Below are 23212 nucleotides of genomic sequence, written 5' to 3' on the forward strand. Positions count from 1 at the left end.
TGGTACACGAGCCTCTCACTGTTGTGGCCTCTCCCGTTGTGGAGCACAAGCTCCGGACGCGCAGGCTCAGCGGCCATGGCTCACGGGCCCAGCCACTCTGCGGCATGTGGGATCTTCCCGGACGAGGGCACAAACCCGTGTCCCCTGCATCGGCAGGCAGACTCTCAACCACCGCGCCACCAGGGAAGCCCCCATTACATTTTTAAGGTACTTCTTTTCCACTTATTTTGCACGTGAATGATTAAATAGCTGTAATGATATCATTCATATAATTTTATATGGTGCTGTTTGTAAAATTCATCAAAATCACTTTGCATGCTGCTGTGTGGTCCTCCTAATCATCAACGTTAATGAATGCGTAAGCTGTTAGTTAAAACCCTTGCAGCTGCAAGTAACAGGAAGCCAACTCCAACTAGCGTAAGGAAAAGGAAAATTTAATGAGAAAATACTGGGATTGCTCACTGAACTGCAAGAACCAGGCAGCCCTGAGGATTTAAGTGTTAGGGGCCAGGGGCTTGATGTCACCAGAGTTCTCCGCTGTTCCTTCTCCTTCCTGAGTTCTCCACGTGATGAGGGCCATGCCACCTGCAAATGTGGGACTCAGTCATACAACTCTCCTCCAGAAAGGGAGGACAAAGTCTTTTCAACAGAAAAATCTCAGGGAAAACCTTTGACCTGGATTAGATCATGTGTGCATCGTGGACCAACCACTGTGACAAAAAAGAAGGGACACAGAGGTCCTTTCTGAGTTTGATTTTCCACTCCTTTAGTGGGGAAAAGGGAGAAGGTGGAATCTGTTCACAGAAGAAGGGTAATTAATATCTCCAACACATAAATAATTTAAACAGCCTATTGTTTTAACATTTAGATTGTTTCTAATTATTTTTCTGTTTGAAATCTCGCTAGTTAAAATCATTTGCATGTAGACGCCCTTTTCTTTGGGATTTTTTGCTTGCAAGAGAATGGAATTCATGTGTGCCAGGAGGCTAGACACACAAATACATTTCCATTGGCCACATTTTCCAAGTGGGAAGGAGAGGCTTAAGGTGATTCAGCTACTAAGTGATACTGACTTGAAAGCGTGCGTCCTGATTAAGATCAATGGATCAGTACAAATTGCAAAGGACAGTACTTTCTAAAAGTATGTAAGGAAAGCTACACAGGATAAGACCGTATTAGATTTTTGTGATGACTACAGTTGAAGGAAAAAGGAAAAATTCTAATAGTCTTCCGTTTCCCCTAGTGTAGCAACTCTTTTCTTCCTGACCTTTGGCTCTCCCACAAGGAAGTTCATGACGACATTGTTTTCAGAAGCCAATACCATGTCCTCCTGTCTCTACTTGCAAGAAAATAACTGGGCTTCCAGTAAGTATAATTGGTGTTAACAGTGATTTATTATACACCTAGTTCTCCAGATGGCCCTTCATGTAGAAATTATTTTTCCTGAAAATAGAAAAATATGGAATTTCTTCCTGCTCATCAGGTTATAACAGGTCTACAATCCACTCTGTCAAAAACTAGAACCAAAAATTTTGACAGAGTTCCCTTAAGACAGAGAGATACAGAAAAAAGCACATTCCATCTGGTAAATAATTGCTGGGGTTGCATTCCTGTGCATTCAGGCAGGAGCTAACCTCTGTGCAGCATGAGGACTTGAAAACCTCTTGGCCTAACAGGGCCACAGGAGGTAAGATCTACTTAGATCTATCCCATCCTCAGATTGCAGCCTCTGGGGTGCTGGTGCAGCCTAGACTTTCAGCTCACCCACAGTCATGAGCTAGACGCACGGTTATTGAGAAAGTTCACTCTTAAGTACAAAAGTTTGGACGGACACACAAAGCCAGTATTCTGCAAGAGTGAAGAGGGATATTTGCCAAGGTCATTTTAAGGTGACCAGGGTTGCAGAGCAGAGTTAAATATAGTTCTAAGTTACCTGTCATCTTCCTGAAAAACAAGCTGGAAAATGTATCTAAAAGGCTGTATCAGTCTGGTGATGGAATGCTTGGGAATGGGAAAAGCATTCAGCAGTAAACAGTGAGCTATCAAAAGGATTTAAAGTAGTTAATTTGTAGCAGGTTAATTTCAGGTGGCTACTCTAGTAATGATTTTTATTCAGGAAGAATTCTGGAAGCATAGGCAGGAGGGCCACATATTAGGGATGTTATGGGCAAGAAGGTCCAAGAATTTGGGGATCTGGGCTCAGATTAGGGGTCACAGGCTCACATGCCTTTAAGGATCGGGCTGATAAATTGTGTGAAATGTTAAAGCATTGGCCTGGCCAAATAACACATATCTGTAGGGTTTAGCCTGTGGGTCAAGAGGACAGGTTGCTGCTCCTGGACTAAAAGATCTTTGAGCCTTCTTTGACTTCTGGGTTTTGTTTTATGTGGAAAGAATGCCCTTTTATCTATTAAGAGCCAAAAACTTGTGTTAACCTTTGTGGTAAGAGGAGGCGGGGTTGCCTAGTAGTATAAAACATGGTCTCCAACCTCTAGAACTCAAAAATATTTTAAAACAAGATATCCTCATACAAAGGCAACTAACAATTCCAGGCAAAATTACATAAAGTCCTAGAGCCACTCAGGGCAAGTATTGCTAACTTTCATCTAGATTGGTCCTCCAAGAGGCACAGAATAGCCAAGGCTTGATTTGGGCATAAAAGGATAAACCACATTGAGATAATGGGAAGTAGAGTTGTTAGGTGGTGAGAACGGTACCCCACCACCACCAAAAAAAAAGCCAAAAGGCAACCGGGCTTGGGGTGTAGAAGGGAGGTCCTTGGATCCTAGAAAAAGACCCCTATTCCGTTCTGAGACTGGGTCCTGCTCCTCCTTACTGGGAGCTGAAGGTTTTTCCTGGGGCCCCAGTTCCCCTAGCTGGGCCCCACCACCTGCAGTCAGAGCCCTTAGAGCTCTCCTTCTATTGCCTGTTCCGCACCCCAGCCCGACTGCCTGTTTGCAGACTGTCAACAGACTGCTAATCGGCCACCTGTAGGACAGTTCCCCCTGATGCTAAACCAAGGCAAATGAGTTCAGAGGATAAGTCTAAAATCTTGACAATCAGAAGTGAGGAGGCAGAAATCCTTCTGAGAGTTTAAATTTGTCTTTGAAACCACTTAGTATTTATAACATGCGCTTGGGGCTGTATTCTTTGCCATCAGTAACTAACAGTGACTAATTGCCCGCAAGGTACCCAAATCTGTGCTGAGCTCAGTAGATGCACGCTGATACTTGCCTCCTCACAGCAACCTCTAAGGTGGAGTCCTTTATTACCCCCTCTTCAGTGATGAGTAGACTGAGCCTCATAGGAGTAAAACAACACGCCCAAAGTCATCCAGTCAATGAGGGGCACAGATTCCAACCCAAGACTCCTGTCTCCAGAAACTGACTACAACTGTTAACCATTACACAATACAACTTCCTGTTCCTGTACCAGTCCTGTGGATGTGTCAACACACAGTCCACTGCCAGAGGCAGCTGCCAGGCCTGTCCGTTTGATAGAAGCATCCCCCACTTCCCAAACAAAGCACCCATTTGATGTGGGTGCTTGTATCACCTGCTCTCCAAATCGTGCTGCCTTCTCACCACGTTAGAATCACCTGGGGCACTTAAAAAAATCCAACCCCCACTGAGGCCTCAGCTGCAGCCCCTAGAGATTCAGATTTAATTGGTTTGGGTTTGAATCAGACATTGGTATCCTACAAGATTCCCCCCAGGTGATCCTAATGTGCTGGGAGGGTTGAGAACACAGGCAGTGAATGAGATTGAGGGCTTGGACCTGATTTCTGTCACCATGGATCAGTTATGGCACCGGGGTGAACCTTAGTTTTCTCACTAGTGAAATGGGAATTACAGAAGTCTGTACTTTATAGGATTGATACAGGATTAGGTTAGATGGAAAAAGTGGTATGCAATGAAGTTTAGGTCCCTGGTCCTACCCTTAAAAGCCTCATTGATCCAGAACGAGACTGAAGTTTATAGTTTCTCAGGCAAAGAGAAAAGGTATTCTTCCTGCTTTCCACTCAGACCTGCTAACACCACAGGGTAGAAGAGGGGCCTGGGCAGGCATTTCTGACAACTTGCTAGCTCTTTCCAAGGTGTAAAGGCAAATGCCTTTCAGAGCCAGACAGCTAACCTATAGGTGTGAAGTAACTGGTTTACTGCTATAAGGAGTGCTGAAATCAGGTGTGAATTGGACCTGCCCCATGAAGGTCATCGAATCCATTAAAACAACAAGACTAACAACATGCTGTTGGGCAAACAGATCCACCTGTGCCCATTTGCAGCTGGTGGGCTGTCAGTTTGCACCCCTAGGGGCTCCCCGCCGCTTCTGTACAGGTGAGCTGCCAGCAGCCACTTCCCCTTCCAAGGGTTTCAAGGACACTGGCCGTGACAGTGAAGGGGACTGCAGACCACAGCCAGACTGGTTAGAAGCAGACAGGCAGCTAGCGGTTAAAAATGCCCACCTTACAGACAGCCCCTACTCCAAGCCCAACTCTCCTCCCACTACCTGTGAGGTCTAAATTCACTGCTCTGAGCCAGTTTGCTCACATCTAAATGTGGCTAAAATGATCTTCCCTTTGAGGTCGTTGTGAGGATTAAAAGAACAATGGATGTAGAGCGAGCGCTCAGCTCAGTGCCTCCGCCCGGAGTAAAGGCTCCTGATGTGTCGGCTTTTGTTGGACTTTGCCGTTCTTCCAACAAAGTAAGAAGAGCCTCAAGCACTACCTGCCCCTGTGCCCTGGAAGATCACTTAAACTAGAGCCATCCAGTTCATTCTAATCCATTACCTCATCCCTCCTTTGGACCTACAGTCACAAGCACTGAGAATCAAGTCTGAAAGAGATAGTGAGAGGTGAGATAAAGGGTATAAAATGACAAAAAAAAAAAAGGAAGTGGAGGGTTTGTTCCTGGTTGTTCCCAGGGAGCCTGGGGCAGGTGGCTCACCGAGTGGGGCACAGAGAAGTGACACAGGACTCCTCCCACATCTCCGGCTTTGCGGTGGGCCCCCGTGAGTGCTGGGAAGCGCCCAAACTTGGTCAGCATGGCAGGAAATGATGGATGTGTTTGAGCCTCGAGAGAAGGACTTTCTGGGTTTAACTGGGGACATCTCTTGTTTCCGAGAATGAGAATCTAGCATGTGTGGTTCACCCCACCTTGGCATTTGCCATGGAAAAGCCAAGAAAAACAAAAGTCAGGCCTCACAAGACAGGCATGTATCTGTGGTTTGGCTCATGACAGGCCCAAGTTTGAGTTCAGAGAGGCCCTGAAAGCATGGACGGCTGCTAGATCAGCTTTGGTCCCTGGGCCTTAGGGAACAAAAGCCATTAACCCAGTTTTCAACTGGGAAACCACTCTCTCCATAGTCTCAGTCCCTGTGCTTTGGATGAAACTGACTTTATCCCTATCTCCAGGGTGTGGGTGTGGTATTAGGGCAGGCCACGCTGAGCATCACATTCCTCTGACCTGGTGATAGGTTCAGAAATGGGCATGTGACCCTATCAGAGCCAGAGAGATAGAAGGAAAATCTGTTTATATTAACATTGACTTTATTGAAGTATAACTTCCATACCATAAAATTCACCCTTTGAAGAGTATAGTTCAATGATTTTTAGTAAACTTACAGAGTAACCATCACAACAGTCAAGTTTTAGAACATTTCCATAATCCCCAAAATATCTCATGCCCATCTGCAATCATAAGGAGACTTCATCTGAGGTGTTGGTAGAGGTTCCCACATTCCTTTGGGCTGGGCCTGTTTGCAGTACTGATGACCAGAGCCAGGAGCTACAAGGTGCCACATCACAAAGAACCTGAGAGTAAAGCAATCACTGCAGAAGGGAGAAATAAGAGATGTTGAGAGACTGGGGCCTGAGGTCACTGGTTGACACTGATCAAGCCAAACATGAAGCCAGTCCCTCTCCTGGACTTTTCAGTCACGTGAGCCAACAAGTTCCCTTTTGTCTTAAGCCAGTTTGACTTGGGGTTTTCCATCTTTTGCAACGGGAAGACTCAACTGACTCCAAAAATTATTGACCAGACTCTAATGACTAAAGTTGAAACCTGTAGTAAGTGGATATTCAGATAGGAATGCCCACCTTCAGATCTGTTGTAATTCTAGAATTGTTTTACCTATGACCAAAGAGCCATTTTTCAGATGAAGATTCAGGCCTGCAAAGGTAAATTGCTTAACCAGGATACATACCGGAACCTGAACAAGTCCTTGACTCTGTGTAACTCTGAATTTCATCCTGTCTTTCTTCCTCAAATCATCACCATCACCATCATCATCATCGTCATCATCGTCATCATCATCATTGCATTACCTTTTTTTTTGCGGTACGCGGGCCTCTCACTGTTGTGGCCTCTCCCATTGAGGAACACGGGCTCTGGACGCACAGGCTCAGTGGCCAAGGCTCACGGGCCTAGCTGCTCCGCAGCATGTGGGATCTTCCCGGACCGGGGCACGAACCCATGTCCCCTGCATTGGCAGGCGGACTCTCAACCACTGCGCCACTAGGGAAGCCCTGCATTACCTTTTGTAAGATGTTTAACGTGTATTCTAAGTATTGTGCAACAAATAAGTCACTTAATCTTCACAAGCACCCTATGGGTAGGTACTATTATTATTCCCATTTTATAGGTGAGGAAACTGAGGTCTAAAGAGGTTAATTAACTTGTTCAAGGCCATACAGCTTGTGAGTGAGTAGCAGAAGCAGGATTTGAATGCAGCCACACTGGTGACAGAAGCCATGCTCTTAACCAGTGCACTATACTGTCTCTTGTAAATTAAAATTAACCTAACATCAGCTTTTAATCAGTTACATTGGTTTTTCATGCAGAGGCACTGCCTTTTTTTAACTTATATTTTATTTGTTATAAAAATAAAATGCAAACAAAGCACCCACATTTTTTCTGTATTTTATATGCTGTTCAATTATATAAAACAATTTTTATCCACCTGATTTCAAGGAGCCATAAACTTTTGCGCTTCTTACAACTTTGTTCTGTGCTTCTCAATACATATTGCAAATAAGGATTAATTGTGGCAAAAGTCTTATTCTGAGGTCTTCTTGTGATGAAAAACTAAGTGCTCTGCTTTATTAATTTTCATTGGTATTTAATGATATAGTAATTGATATTTGATATCGTAATTTAACATGAAATATTACATTTCATATCAGTCAACTAACAAAAAAGTGAAAGACTTGGAATTTAACAGCCCACTTCTAGAAACAAAATATACACATGAAAAATGACATAAACCTGTCTTCTCTGTTTTCCTGAAACCACATGAAACATGTAAAGTACTTCAAAAGCCCTGAAATGCTATAACATACGATATTCTTTAACATTTTCACACACATTGTCTCAGTTGATCCTTACCTAACGCATGTGATCAGACAAGGATTATTGGTGGATAGGCATTGTTGTTTTTAACGCAGTGCCATGGAAGGCTTTTATTTTTACGTAGGAGAGTGAATTTATTTTTATGTAGGAGAGTGCCAGGATAAAGGTGGTCTTTTAGAGAATTCAGCCGGTAGATGCATATAGGAAGGTTGGGAGGAAGGGTGGGGATTGAAGGCACGAAGAGCAGTTTAGGAGGCTGCTCTTGCAGAAAGCTCAGATGCATAGGGGGTCTGTACCAGTACTTGAGACTGATTTGGATCCCAGGGGCAACAGAACTTCGTTCCAAGTTTTAATATCATTGTTAAAATCAGTGAGTCATCAATAGGGCACTGGAGAGCATAAAGGGAGTGGTAGGTAACTGGAAAACAATGGTATGCGTGTGCTGGAGGGTGCGAGTGAGGATAGGAGGAACTGATGGTGGAACCTGGGCGATTATCCTCGGCAAGTCTGATCAGTCTTCAAATGATGGAGGTGGGTTAGAGTCAGGCTTCTAAACCCTCAGCTAGTGATCCCTCATTGCAAAAGGCAGCCTGGTACCAACATGAGGCTCGGGGCACAGATGTCAGTAGTTTTATTTTTCTAATTCTTGTGGAATTTGCATTTTATTCCGTAATAAAGGGTGTGCCTGCCTTGGGGATTCATGCAAATTTCACAAGAAATCAACATCTTCCCCGTCAAACCTAGGCCCCACTTTCCTAAGCTCTCGTCTCCAGGTTTCTTCTTCTGTGGCCCAACATGATTTCATAGTCATCTTATAAGGAAATGGTCCAGTGTGGCCACTAACTCCCTATGAACTCAATACTAAACTAGTCATTCTGTTCCACGAACGCCTACAAGTATGGGGGCACTCTGGGGCACAGTTCCTGGGTAACTTGTGTGCATTTTGGTTGAGGTTTTTTTCTGCCATCACTGGTCTGCGCTCACACTGTCCAGTGTAGTGGGGATGTGGACCCTGAGAGGAGAGGAGGGCAGTGCTCCTGGGGAGAGAGAGGCTTTGGAGCAGGCAAGGAGGTTAGTGCCTCACCAGTAACAGCAGGCTTCTTCCGCCTTCGCTGCCCGTTCGTGCTGGAAGAGGAAGAAATGAAACAAGCTCAAGTTGTCATTCACCCTCAGATTATTTTATTCTTACTTGGAGAGAGAAAAACCTGCATTTGAGCCCTGCGTCTGTCCCCTTAGGAGTTGTTTGAACTTGGATATGTGAACAGTTATGATAACATCTTTCCTGTCTCAATCCCAGGATTATTGGGAGGATGCATAAGTCAATGCACAGGAAAAATGCTGCACACAGTGTCCAGTGAAGCGCCAATAAGCACAGCCACTTTCAGTTGGGGTCAGGATTCTCTATTACTGCTGTCTGTTGACATCCATCATCTTGATGTTATGGTTTCAAGTGAGAGCCTCAAGCAGTATTAAGTGTATTATTTTAAGGATGATGTAGCTTCTGGGATCATATTTTACTTTCTGAAGATTGTAATTTTAGGGATAACGGAACACTGAAAAGGGAGTATTCTGGAAAATTGAGATCATATGGGCAGCAGAGAGATATTTTTTAAAAAGTACTAGACTGGGAGTTAGGAGGCTTGATCCCTAGTCCCTCCTCTGTCAGTGATCTTGAACCACTGTAGCACCATTCTGGGCCTCTGTTCCCCTAATCTGTAAAATGAGGGTGCTTGACCCATTGTTTCCTAACTGGGATGAGTTGTGGAGTCACCTGGGAAGATCCCCAACGGTGGAGCTTTTGGTTTTTGTTTTGTTTCTTGCTGTGTTTCCAAAACTTAAAAATGTCATTGGCACAGGGTAGGTACTCAATCAATACATTTTTATTGAACAAATAAAACTTTTTGAAAATTCACAGGCCTGGGTCCACTCTAGAATCCTTGCAGTATGGGGTAGAACCTGTGTATATATATATTGAAAAAGCCCTCCAGATCATTTTGTCAAGCACTCCTGGCTACGAACCATGAAACTCAACAATCCCCAAGGTTCCTTCCACATAGTTGCCGGATTTAGCAAATAAAAATACAAGACATCCAGTTACATTTGAATTTCAGATAAACATGAAAAAAATTTTAGTGTAAGTGTACGCCCTGCAATATTTGGTTGTTACATCTTAGGCTCATGGTTAGGGCAAAAGAGTGGCACCTTGAAACTGGCCCAGATTTGGGAATCAGGCAGATAATCTTGGTTTGACTCTTTGCCCTGACTGTGCGATCTTAACAAATTGCTTAACTTCACTGGGCTTTATAACTATAATATCTCTCCTGTAGAGTTGCTGCAAGTGTTAGAGATCATATAGGCATGATGGCTGGCACTTGGCGAGTATCTAATAAAGTTTAGCTTTATTACTACGGTTGATAGGTTTAGTTGGTTTGAAGAAACAAAACTCAGTGTCAATGAGACCTTTATTGAATATACTGTCAACTAGTAAATAGGCATTCTGAAATGACCAAGATTATAGTTCATAGTTCTAGGACTTCCTTGGTGGCGCAGTGGTTAAGAATCCACCTGCCAGTGCAGGGGATACAGGTTCGATCCCTGGTCCAGGAAGATGCCACATGCCCCGGAGCAAGTAAGCCCGTGCGCCACAACTACTGAGCCTGTGCCCTAGAGCCCACGAGCCACAACTACTGAGCTCACGTGACACAACTACTGAGCCTGTGTGCTGCAACTACTGAAGCCTGTGTGCCTAGAGCCCGTGCTGTGCAACAAGAGAAGCCACCGCAATGAGAAGCCCACGCAACTCAACGAAGAGTAGCCCCTGCTCGCCACAACTAGAGAAAGCCTGCGCACAGTAATGAAGACCCAACGCAGCCAAAATAAATAAATAAATTTAAAAAATCATTCATTCAACTAATACTGAATTAAAAAAAAAATAGTTCTAGGTAGACCTGGGAAAAGTTAGAATGAATGCTGACCTTCTATCAAACAATACCTCTATGTCTGGGGGAACAAAACATACTAAAAATTAATAGATTATCCAGAATAAATAAAGGAAGGAAGTTCTTTCATTTCATTCATTATGAAATGTCATTTTCTTAGCTGACTTTTTCTAACGTCAAAGGTAAATATTTGCTGAGGTTTTATAGGGTCATTAGACAGAGGGATAGGCTATTACTTGGGCAGTGGAAATACTTCAGTCCTAACCTAGCTTATCTGTCTTCTAGGTTAAAAGCATCTTCTCTTTCTAGAACTTTTTTGTTTCCAGAAACTTCTAACATATCTCCTCTGGTTAAAAATTAAACACACATGGCAATAAAAGTAAAATGTCCATTCAAAGAAAGCAGTTTTCTCTAGAAACATCTATCTGGACAAAATCTGTAGATAATTTCAAAATGAAATTTAAAGAGGTATGGCTGGAAAGTAAATTGACTGTTACAGTTTCACCTGAGCTACTCTGATATCAACTACACACTTTAAGTCTGCCAATTGTTATTTCATCGTTTATCCAACACATATTTATTATTGAGCATATGCTAGGTACCAGATACTGTTGTACTAGGAATCCTCACTGAACAAAACAGGGGTCAGTGAACATAATAGACCCCAATCCTTGCCTTTGAGGAGCTTGTATTCTGGGGTCGGGAGAGAAGTATAAGCTTGCTCCATAAGTGAATTCTGTAGGCTGTAGATGGTGATAAGTGCTGTAGGAAAAGGAGAACGGGCAGGAAGATGGGACTAAGTGATAGGGGTGGAGTGGCAATTTAAACAGCACGGTAACAGTGGGCCTCTCTGGGAAGGTGACATTTGAGGAAAGGAGGTGATGGCAGGAGCCACAGTGCTCCAGGGATGAAAAGAGGAACGTCAAGCACAAAGGACCTGAAGGGGGAGTATGCCTGGAGTGCTCCAAGAATGGGCCAGGAGGCCAGTGTGGCTGGAGTGGAGAGAGGGAAAGGGGGAAGAGAAGGGAAGAGGACTAAGTAACTATTATCGTCTTAATCATGATTAAGGGCTCCATGAACCCAACTTCCAATTCTGAGTCTTAGTTTATCTACTCTATGACTGCAGGGAAATCCTAAACTGCTTACGTGGAATGATGGTTCCTGTAAAGCATGGGTGGGTAGATTAGGATTTATTTCACAAAACTGTGACTGGAGAAAATCAGTATAACTTGGTGGTGATGTATGTGCTTTAACTGATCTGAGTTTATATTCTGGTTTCCTTACTTGCTAGATGTGTGCCCTAGGGCAAATTACTTAACCTCTCTGTGCTTCACGTTCCACCTCTGCAAAATGAGGCAACTAAAAGTGGCTACTTTTGAGTTGTGAGGGTTATAGGAGAGGGTCCACATAAAATGCTTAGCACAGAGCTTGGCACATAAAATGTACTAAATAAACATCATGAATATTTCTTGAGAAGTATAATTAGGAGGATTAGGCATTTCAAAATATCTATTTCAGTGTACATTTGAAATGTATATTTAATAACCAAAACATGCTCTTGCACAAAAATGTCTTATTATTGTTATGAATCGTTGTGACAGCCAGCCTCCAGGATGATCCCCAATGATCCCTGTCTCTGAGTATTTACACCCTTGTATCGTCCCCTCTCACATTGTACCAGGGTTGGTCTATGGGACCAAAGAATATGGCAGAAGTGATGGCATGCCATTTTTGAGAATAGGTTATAAAACACATTGCAGCTGTGATCTTGATCATTCTCTCTCTTTCTCTCTCTCTCTCAATCATCACTTGTTCTGGGGAACCAGCTGCTATGTCATGAGTAGCACTGTGGAGGGGCCCTCTCTATGAGGTCCACATGACAAGGAACTGAGGCCTTTTGCCAACAACCGTAAGAGTCAGACCCTTCTTGGAAGTGGACCCACCAGCCCTGGTCAAAACTTCAGATGACAAAAGCTCTCACTGGCATTTTGACTCTAACTTCATGAGATACCCTGAGTCAGAACCATCTAGCTAAGCAGATCCCAGATTACTGACCCTCAGAAACTCTGTGAGATGATAAACTTTTATACTCTCAAGCTTCTAAGTTTTGGGGTAATTTGTTTATGCAGCAACAAATAACTAACACTCTGTGTGTGTATATTCAACAGTTAATTAAAATTTATATACATATATGCATATGTATATGTTTTAATTAACTTTTGAAAATATAGAATATATTGGATCTAATCCAATTTCTATCATTTTTCTATCACCTTTGGTCTTTAAAGATCACCATTGATCCTTGGTAGTTTATAAGCATTTATTCAGTTATTTTTTACATACTTGTTATCATTGCATACACTCCTTTTTGTATTTGATTTTCCCCCTTAGAATCATTTCACATGTACCAACAGATTGCAACATTCTTAGCATTTTTACTGGCTATATAGCATTCCTCCCTGTGGCTTTGTCACATCATCTCAAACATTCCCTATTGCAGGACATTCGAGTTACTTTCAGTTTTTAAAATAATAACAAAATAATAGCTGGCACAATAAAAATAGTGCCAATTAGCTGGGCAATGTACTGAGAGTTAAACAGACTAAGTCCCTGCTCTTAGATACATAAAAGACAACACAGAGGGAGCAAGCCCTCCTAAGGTACACACAGACTACAAGCAGATATTGGACACAAACGTTAGCTAAATAAGTAAGCTGCCCTTTAGGCTGGTCTACGATGGTGAGTACAAAGGAGCCGAGTCAACCTGTTTATGAAGATAATAATAATAATAGTCTTCTAGAATTCAGTGTTCCCTGCTGAAATATAGGAATGACAGTAGACAATAAAACTTTTGCTCCAAGTCTCAAAGTAGAGTTTCAGAGAGGGTAGCCTTGAACGAAAGCCACTGTCCCCAGACTCTGTGTGTCTGTCTCCTCCCATTTCACCATTCTCCTCCCCTCCTTTGGCTGTGCTTTGTCAGGGTCTACAATTGTGACTGGAAGAAAGAAGTTGATTAAGCCCTTCTTTGCTGAAATCCAGCATGACGATATATGTACCAAGTCTCCTTTTGAACATAGCATTCATTAGAAGGCTCTTACGTAACCAGATCCTGTAAGAGAGGAGCCATCATTTCTCCAGCTTGGTTGGTTCTGGTGCTCAAGCTCTGACTTTACTCACGTTCCTTACAGGGTTTTGAGGACCACCGGGTAAGCAAGCCATCTTTAACATTTAAAAAATAATTTGTGATTGAAGGGAGCTACACTTAATATATTAAGAAACATTAAACATGACTAATTCTAAAACCTCATCAGTCTCATGCCCATCAACTAGATTGACGGGCACGAACCTGATGAGGTGGTTTTATTTTTTTTCTGATGAGGTTTTAGGTGCAGCCCTGCCAGTGGCAGGGAGGGGGAATTAACACTTCTTTAAAGACAAGACTGAGGTTGTGTTGACATCAGCGTTCCTTACTGAGTTTCAGCTGTGATCATCCTCAACTGAATGTGGGGCAGCCTCCTTCCTTTCCCCTCCTCCCCACTCAGTGCCCCTACCACCCACGGAAGACTCCCCTCCCTGTCAGCTTCACTAAGAGAAACTTTGTTTTTATCTTCCGTTAAAAGTTTGTCTGATGAAAAGGCTCCAAGGCTCAAAAGACAGCTCAGTTGTTTGAAAACTCCTGGGTTAGAGAATGGTGCTATGAGGTCAAGGTCGAAAGGTCACTGGGTCGGGGTTTCCTTGCCAAAGGAGGAAAAGCTTCAGTGACAATGACTCAGCTCAAAGTTATCGCTAACATGGTTGCAAAAGCAAAACAAAACAATGTAATGCACATGCTGTCCTAGCTGGAATGATCAGAGCTGAGTTCTGGCTCTGCACTCCTGCAACGTGGGTTTGCATCCTACCTCCACCACTTAGCACTGTGGCTTTCTGCAGATATTTGAACCTCTTTAAAGCTCCATCTTCATTGCTCCAAACTGTGGATATAATCATGTCTACCTCACGGGAGAAGCAAGTTCTCAATAAGTGCTATCAATTACTAAAATTATATTGTTAATTATAATAATGCTCATATTATTATAAATATTATATAACTAAGCCTATTATTATCAGATTATAATAGTTATAATAATACTTATATCTTTCAAGTCAAAGTCTATTATATTACAGTTAATTTAGTGTATGTATTAACTCCCCTAAAAGTCAGGTGATTTCCCGGGATTCTTCATCTTTGTGTCCTTTATAAAAATTAACTGAATGCTTTGGACACAGTAGACCCTCAATAAGTATTTGTTAAATAAATAAATGTTCTAAATATAGTGGGTCTTCAGGGATAGGCTTGTACACATAATCCCTCCACTTAGCATCCTTAGGAGAATGTCATACACCTTTAAATGCTCTATAAATATTTTATAAGAGTAACAATGATGTAATGGAGATTATAATTATGAATAAAGATTACTCTTAGCTTAAATTTCCTGAACTAGGGTTAAGTCCTTCAGCAGCATATAAGACATATTCACACAGGGTTTCAGCCTAATGCAAACTGAACCCTAACTTACTTTGTTAAATAACTAAAGCAAATGAATTGCTGAGTCCTTTACCTTTCAAACAATCGTTTCCAGGAACCAGAAGTGTGGGGCTATAGATTGAAATAAATTAGGCCTTCTTTTTTTTCTAGATTTAGGTAATCATTATCTTACGTGTTTTCTGACAACAGTCAGCAACTAGATTATTTTACATTCATTTCCTAAGCTTTGTGATGCTTCTAACTAAATGGCAAACCAGCTAGTGAAATGTGAGTTATGAGCTTTGGGATATAGAAAGTAGCAGAGATGGCCCTATGGGCCATTCCCTTCTGCTTCTCTATCTTAGATTTCTCCAACCAGGGAAGCTGAAGCTCTCTTTTGGAAGAGGAAACCACAGAGCCACTGGCAGAAGGTAAGTCTTCCAGACTGTGAGTCATAGACTAGCATTTTGTAATATTAATAAATGTTCCTTAAAAAGAAGATTCCTTAGCGGTAGTAAGACCTTGGGCAAGGGTGAGGGAACACACGGCTTCCCTTAATAAACTTCCAAGGTTGGCACTGGAAAAGGATCTGCAGGTGGTGGACATCCAGCTGTCTCAACTGCACAATCCCCCTGCCCCCCAGTTCACCTTCCCTTTGATGGAGACTCCCTTGTGCTGTGCTCAGGTTTGCACCCACACTCTCTCTCTCTTACACACACGTACACATTCTTGCCACTGTGATTTCCCTTTAACACTCTGGCATGAAGACAGCTAAAACCCCTTGCCTCACATCTCTGTAAAAGATTTGAGAATGACAAAACTTAAAATCTCAATGATAACTATGGTATACATCCACTGTAAACAAAGAAACAAACAAAAAGGCGGGAGGGTGGAGGAGATGAAGAAGAGTAGAGTATTAGGAAGGAAATTGCTTCCAGGGCCTGCCCCAATTTTACCTGTCCCAAAGGTCTGCTACAACTTTGGTGGCCTCCTGCCTGTGTCTTCCTTGCTCTCTCCTGATTTCTCTCCTTGCTATCATGTACCTTATTGGGCCTGAGTGTATGGGACACTCTCAAGGTGCCAGATTCTTACCTGCAGTATATCCAAGGCCCATTCTCGTGCAACTCACCCTGTGAGGTTTGATCCTTACTGTAACTTGATGAAGCAGGCGCAGTAGGTATTCCTTCCATTTTACAGACAGGGCGCTTGAGGCTCAGGGAGGTTAAAGAGTTGGCTGCTGGTGTTTGCACACAGTTCCTAGTATATGACAGATGACTGATTGCATTACACGAAGGGCCGCAATGCAAATGGTCTGGTAGAATGTACCAGTGCAGATACTCTTTAACTGCAAAGTGTGTATAACTTATGGCCATGTTCATTATTAATGTACTAGATTACCTTAAGTGAATCCTGAGGGAATGGGCACAGGACAAATTGGTTTTGACAGGAAAGGAGGGAGAGGAAGAGGTTCTGAACATGGGGATGCTGCCAGTAATACGGTCCTCGATATGACCACAAGTGTAGAGCGCTGGGCCACATGGTGCCATTGGGGGTGATATCAAATAAATAAATAATGTATGTTAAAAAGTGCCTGAAGGAAATTTGCTGTAATCTTAACAGTGGCTATATCTAGGTGATGGAGCCATAAGCAATTGTTATTTTCTTTATTCTTTCTTATATTTTTCCAAAATTTTTTTCTTATAATGGTCATACATCACTTTTTTTTTTTTTTTTTAAGTGGTACGCGGGCCTCTCACTGTTGTGGCGTCTCCCGGTGCGGAGCACAGGCTCTGGGTGAGCAGGCCCAGCGGCCGTGGCCCACGGGTCCAGCCGCTCCGTGGCATGTGGGATCTTCCCGGACCAGGGCACAAACCCGTGTCCCCTGCATCGGCAGGCGGACTCTCAACCACTGCGCCACCAGGGAAGCCCCCATACATCACTTTTATAGTCTAGAAAAATGTTAAGTGTTACTTATGTGCTAGCTTATGTTATTTTGTAAAAATATATGACTCTAGGGACTTCCCTGGTGGTCCAGTGGTTAAGAATCTGCCTTCCAGTGTAGGGGATGTGGGTTCGATCCCTGGTCGGGGAACTAAGATCCCACATGCCGGGGGTGGGGGGCGCGGGGAACTAAGCCCGAGCGCTGCAACTACTGAGCCTGTGTACTCTGGAGCCGGCGCACCACAACTAGAGAGAAGCCCGAGTGCCGCAACGAAGAACCCTCACACCACAATAAAAGATGCCATGTTCCGCAACTAAGACCTGACGCAGACAAAAATAAATTAAAAAAATATATATATAGATGACTATCAAATGAAAAACATATGTGCTTCAAAGGACACTATCAAGAAAGTGAAAAAGACAAGCCACATAATGGGAGAAAATATTTACAAATATATACCACATAAAGGACTAGTATCACTTATCAGATATAAGTAAAGTTCTCTTATAAAGACCAATAATAAAAAGACACATAACCAATTTTAAAATGGGCAAATTATTTGAATAGACATTTCTGCAAAGGAGATATACAAATGGCCGGTAAGGATATGAAAAGATGCTCAACATTAGCCATTAGGGAAATGCAAATTAAAACCATGAGCTACCACTTACTATCTATATATGAGATGACAATAACAACGGTCAGCAAGGATATGGAGAAATTAGAACCCTCATAATGGGAATGTAAAATATTACAGCCACTTTGGAAAAGTATATGAGTTCCTCAAAAAAGTAATCATAGAGTTACTGTATAGCCAAGAAGTTCTACTCCTAGACATACACCCAAGAGAAATGAACAGATGTGTTTATACAAACACTTGTACATGAATGTCTTAGCAGCATTATTCTTAAGAGCCAAGAAGTGGAAACAATCCAAAATGCCCATCAATGTATGAATGGATAAACGAAATGTGATCTTATCCATAGTGGAATATTATTCAGCTATAAAAAGGAATGAAGTACTGATACACACTACAACATGGATGAACCCTGCAAATAAATGTTAAGTTTAAGAAGCCAAACCCAAAAGCTATATGTTACATGTTTCTATTTATATGAAATGTCCAGAATAGGCAAATTCATAGAGACATAACGTAGATTAGTGGTTGTCTGGGGCTATGGCGGGGGGGCTGGCGAGTGACTGTTAATGAGTATGGGGTTTCTTATCGGAATGATATGATGAAAGTGTTCTGGAATTAGTGGTGATGGTTGCATAACTGAAAATATATTCAAAATCACTAAATTATACTTTAAGAGTAAATTTATGCTATGTGAATTGTATCTCAGTAGGAAAATGACTAGGAAATAAAACTTCAAATATAAATCCACTAAAAATTCAGAACCTGCCACACTTTTGATTAGGTTTTTCTCCTTTTGAGGACCTACAAAATAAATGTGTACTGACTAAATGTAAGGAAGGAGAAATAAAGGATGGAGGGCACTTTGTGTATGCAGGAGCCCCCTTGGGAATAAGTATTCTTTTCACAGAATCATAGACATTTGGGGGAGGAGGGATTTTAAAGAAGATCCATTGAATCCATATAGCCTATTCTACAGGTAAAGAAACTGAGGCCAAGAAGGAGGAAAGAGTTTATTTACTGTCACCCGGTGAGCTGGCAAAGGAATGAGGCTAAAAGTGAGATTTCCTGCCCCTGTGTATCTGTGAGCTGCCCTTTGCTTGTCTTCTTCACAGACAGGGGCCATCAGTTTCAGGATTTTGCAGGTGTGCTTTGCTGTGAACATGTAGGGATTTCACAGCCTCTTCTCCCCAGAGGCTAGCATCTTGTGAGGTTTGGTGACTCTTCATTGTAACCTACTTGCAAAAACACTGTGACTGCCTAAAGCCCCTCTGGGTGTGTGCTCTGCTGGAGAGCTCTGGAGGTGAATCCCCTCCCCGCTCCCCGCGCTTAAGAAAATCAGTGATTGGAGAGCTGGCATTAGTGTTTCTTATCTTGGTCATATTTGTCGGTCCTCCCGTCTTTTTCATTCAAACCATCTTAAATTTGAAAGAAGCCTCAAGTCGCAGCCTCACTTGCACCCAGCTAGGTTGCTCTGAATCGAGTGTCTGACTTCCTAGCTCGGTTCTAAGCTCCCCAGGCAGGCACTGCGTCCTCTTTGGGGGTCCCCCGAACACCTGCACCCTTCTGGACACGCATTCTCTCCTTTTCACCGAGGACTCCGTCCTGCATCCGAGCCGGCGCGAGCGCACGGAGGACACAAGGCCGGCCCACAGACTGTCCCGCTCAGGCACCTGCAGGAAACCAGATCCCTGAATGCTCCAGAGTCCCGCTCTCACCAGGGGCCAGGAAACAAGCCGACACCCACTGAACAATTTCTTAGTGGAGGGAGGGGGCAGTAAATGGTGCTAGGCGGGGGTGTTAACCGTGCCAGCCTCCCGCGTCCAGGTACTACTCCTCTGGGCCAGAGATGATAGAATCGATCTGACGCAAGTCTCACTGGGGATGGATTTTTTTTTCCCTCCCTCGGGGAAAGAAAGTAAACACGCGTAGGCAGCAGGAGCGTGCCGGGACTGAGGGAGCGGCTCTGCTTGCTTCTCGCGGTGCCGAAGCCAGTGGTCCTGGGTGAGGCGGCGGAGGTGCGCGAAGGTGCCTCGTGGGCCTGGTGGAGTCGGAGCGGCGCGCAGGCGCACTGGAGTCTGCCCGCCGGCCGGCTCCGGGGTACAAAGAGAGTGCCGCCGACAGTCGGGGTTCCTTGAGGTCTCGGGAGCCGCCTGGGGTTTCGCAGGCCTGAGCTGTGCCTCCGTCCCGCTCCGGGACGCAGCCACAGTCGTTTCCCACCCGGAGTCGGAGGCTTGTGGGTCTCCGACTTTCTCGCCTCTGCGGTAGCAGCGGGGCCCAGGTGCTTCCAGTACGTCTCGGGGTTTAATTCTGGCGCTTGCGAGCTGGGGCAGGCTCCGCCCTCCCCCGCCCCGCCCCCTCCTCCGAGGTCCAGGAGCCGCGAGCGAGGAAAAGAGGGGCTGGCCGGGTGCCGCAGGTTGAGAGGAGCTACTGGAGGTGAGTGGAGATGAGGGCTACGCTGCGCCCCCTTTCCCTTGCGGGTCAGTGCGGGGGCTCGGGTCTCCGACCCCTGTCCCGGGCCGGTCTCCGCGCTCAGCCAGGCCAGCTTGGCGCGCGCCGGTGGCGGAGGGCAGCCCCCGCGGGCTCCCGCTCGCCCGGTTACCTTGGCGGCCTCAGGACGGGCCTAGGGACGGGGTCCGAGAGGTTGCTGCGGCCCCGCGGTCCGCCGTCTTCGGTGCACTGCGGCGGCGGGGCTCGAGGGTTTGGAAGGGGAGCGCGGCGCGCGCGGCTTTGGGGCAGCGGGAAAGTCCGGGCCGGGCTGAGAGGCGGGAGGGTGCGGGCGCCTCTCAGGCCGGGACGCACGGCCCTTGGGTGTCCCCGGGCCCTTTATTAGCCCGGGTAGGCTGAGAGAGCTCTCCGAGGCGTCTCCCCTGGTAGTTTTCGGCTCCGCTCCGCAGGAGGGAGTGGCGGTCGACCCCTTTCTTCCTCGGTCGCGGAGCGGCAGGTGGCCTCGGGTCGCCCTCAGCCGACTCCGAGATGGCTCCGGCCAGGGTTGAAGGGCCCGGGCGGTGGGGGAGGAGTTCGGGAGCTCTGGGCCTCCGGGGCCATTCGAACCCGGCCGGGACAGCGTGGGCTTCTGGTGGTCGTGTCGAGGCAGGGTGCGAGCGCCCTTAAGCAGACTTGTTCCCTCAACGCCCCCCCCCTTCCAAGCCTCTTCCATGCCCACGGCAGTCTCCTCCCTTTGACCATTCTTCTCCACCTGGGTCCGCGGGGAACTTTCAGAGGCAACTCTTCGCGGCGGGTCCTGCAAGTCAGCAAGAACTTGTGCTGCGCGGGGGTGACTTGACGAGGGCTTTGGCGAGTTAGCGTTAAAAACAATCTATGGCGTCCCCCAGCGCCCTCTCTCTGCACATCGTCTCTACGGAGGTTCGTCGAATTAATGAAACACTATATGAAGACGGGAGCCCTGAGACTAACAAGGAAGGTTAATCATCCAGATCTATAGTTGTGCACTTTCTTGCCCCAGCTTCATCCCATCCACCTCTGAGCTGGATGGAAATCAGGGCCAGTTTCCTCGTTTTTAATTCATGAGTGTATTCACCTTGCTTTTTAGGTGGTAGTTAGCTGTCCATCTGCTAGTTGCTTCTTTCATCCAACTTTGTCTACAAAAAAGTTGGGCACTCCCACATGTTATTTATTTTAAAAGTTGAGATATGATAAACGTTCCATAAATTTACCCACTTAAAGAGTATAATTCGGTGGTTTTTTCTTTTTAGTATATTCACAGTTGTGCAGTCGTCCCTACTGTCTAATTCCAGAACATTTTCATCACCCCCAAAAGTAACCTAGTGCCCATTAAGCAGTTATTCCCCATTTCCCCTTCCCCCAGCCTCTCACTCCCTCATTATAAAGTGAAGCTTTCCCAAGATAGAAATTGAATGAGAAAACTGAGATTATTAACTTCGGCCCTTTTTCAGTTAGTAGATTTGGGGAAAGGTGCTGGTGCTGAGCAATGGAAGAAGAGTTAAGAATGGGCTGTCCTCTGCTGAGAGTACAGTGTCTAAGAAGGGAGGAGAAGCTGCCAGTAGAGGAATAATTGCCTCCTTTAAAAATACAGAAGTTAGGGACTTCCCTGGTGGCGCGCTGGTTAAGAAGCCGTCTGCCAATGCAGGGGACACGGGTTCGATGCCTAGTCCAGGAGGATCCCACATGCCGCAGAGCAGCTAAGCCCGTGTGCCACAACTACTGAGCCTGCGCTTTAGAGCCCGCGAGTGACAGCTACTGATCCCCACATGCAACTGCTGAAGCCTGCACGCCTAGAGTCCGTGTTCCGCAACAAGAGAAGCCACAGCGATGAGAAGCCCCCGCTCGCTGCAACTAGAGAAAGCCCACACGCAGCGACGAAGATCCAACGCAACCAAAAAATAAATAAATGAATAAATAAGTTAATTAATAATAAAAAAATACACAAGTTAGGAATGCATTTTATCCCCGTAGGTAGGGCACGCCAGTGCTTTGGGGCACTTTCAGCACTTTAGATTTGCCAAGTCCACGAATCATTCCAGTTGAGGTTCTGCCTCAGCAAATGCGAGTTCTATTTTGTGTATGTGTTTTGGGGGGAGGTGTTAGTTTTGTTTTAAAGTATCCGCTGTCCCCAAAGAAAGAAACCACAGATAAATGGCCGCTAGAATGGATACATTCAAGACTTGGGTCCATTTCATGAGTATCAGCACCTGCTCTCAGATAGCCCTATGAGCTGTTGTGCTCATGCATTAACCCTTGGTCTGAGGTGGAGGAGGAGGATGGGAAAGGGTCTAGTTGGAGGAAATTCAAGAAACTGGGGAAAGGAGTTGGAGAAAGGCTGAAAGGGGAGTACTTGTGGGAGCTGAGGTCTGTTAAAATGGAGAAGGGTGAGCAGATTCAGAAGCAGCAAAGGGGAATCTCAGAAATTTCAGACGCTTAAGCATTTTGTTGGACTATTTGTGCACGCTCTGAAGATCGTGTTTTTGTTTTGTTTTGTTTTGTTTTTTTCCCGTACGCGGGCCTCTCACTGTTGTGGCTTCTCCCGTTGCGGAGCACAGGCTCTGGACGCGCAGGCTCAGCAGCCATGACTCACGGGCCCAGCCGCTCCGCGGCATGTGGGATCTTCCCGGACCGGGGCACGTGTCCCGTGTCCCCTGCATCGGCAGGCGGACTCTCAACCACTGCGCCACCAGGGAAGCCCTGAAAATCACGTTTTAGTGAGCAGAGCTGAAGCTATCCAAATTACACAACAACCACCGTGCTTCTCTTCTGCCCTCCAATCAGGTGAAGTCAAGTTGGTTTCAAATGTTACAGGATATTTTATGCCTGTTGCATGGGTGGCTTGGCTTATGCATCTTTTTAAAAAAAGTAATTTTAAAGTTGAACTATAACATACATATAAATCTTAAGTGTACAATTTGACGAATTTTCACAAAGTGAGCGTAAACTTATAACCAGCACTGAGATCAGGAAACAGCATTGCCTTGCCTTTTTCCAGTCACACTGTCTCCCCAGAGGCGACCACTGTCCCAACTATAGGTTAGTTTTGCCTGTCTTCATGGTCTGTTTACACATGGGATCATACAGTATGTTTTCGTGGGGGGTTTTGTTTTGTTTTCATTTTGGTTTTGGTATCTGGCTTCCTTTAGTCAAAATTATGTTTGTGATATTTAGCCGTGTTGTTGCCTGTGGCTGTATTTCGCCCGTTATCATTGCTGTCCAATGTTTCATTGTGTGACTGTGCCACAGTTCATCCATTCTAGAGTTGATGGGCATCTGAGTAGTTTCCGAATTTTGTCTGTGGGGAATAGTGTGACTGTGAACATTCTAGTACGTGGCTTGATACACATTTGTGTAGGGGATGTAGTCAGGAGTAGA

General features: G+C 44.9%; 1 protein-coding gene across 5 annotated transcripts in view; it reads left to right on the plus strand.

Moving 5' to 3' along the window:
• The first annotated feature begins 156 nt into the window (after window positions 1-156).
• Window positions 157-23212, plus strand: part of KANK1 (KN motif and ankyrin repeat domains 1) — a 212680-nt gene continuing 189624 nt past the window's right edge. For 2 of the 5 annotated variants that reach the window (XM_032634662.1, XM_032634665.1), the window contains exon 1: window positions 15206-15223. The gene's annotated coding sequence lies outside the window, so the exon portion shown is untranslated. Of the gene's footprint in view, window positions 208-1243; window positions 1366-15205; window positions 15224-19734; window positions 19808-23212 lie in introns of those variants that run through there. The other 3 variants (XM_032634664.1, XM_032634668.1, XM_032634663.1) reach the window with 2 other exon arrangements.

This window comes from Phocoena sinus, chromosome 6 (genome assembly GCF_008692025.1).
Source record: "Phocoena sinus isolate mPhoSin1 chromosome 6, mPhoSin1.pri, whole genome shotgun sequence".
NCBI classification, from domain to species: Eukaryota; Metazoa; Chordata; class Mammalia; order Artiodactyla; family Phocoenidae; genus Phocoena; species Phocoena sinus.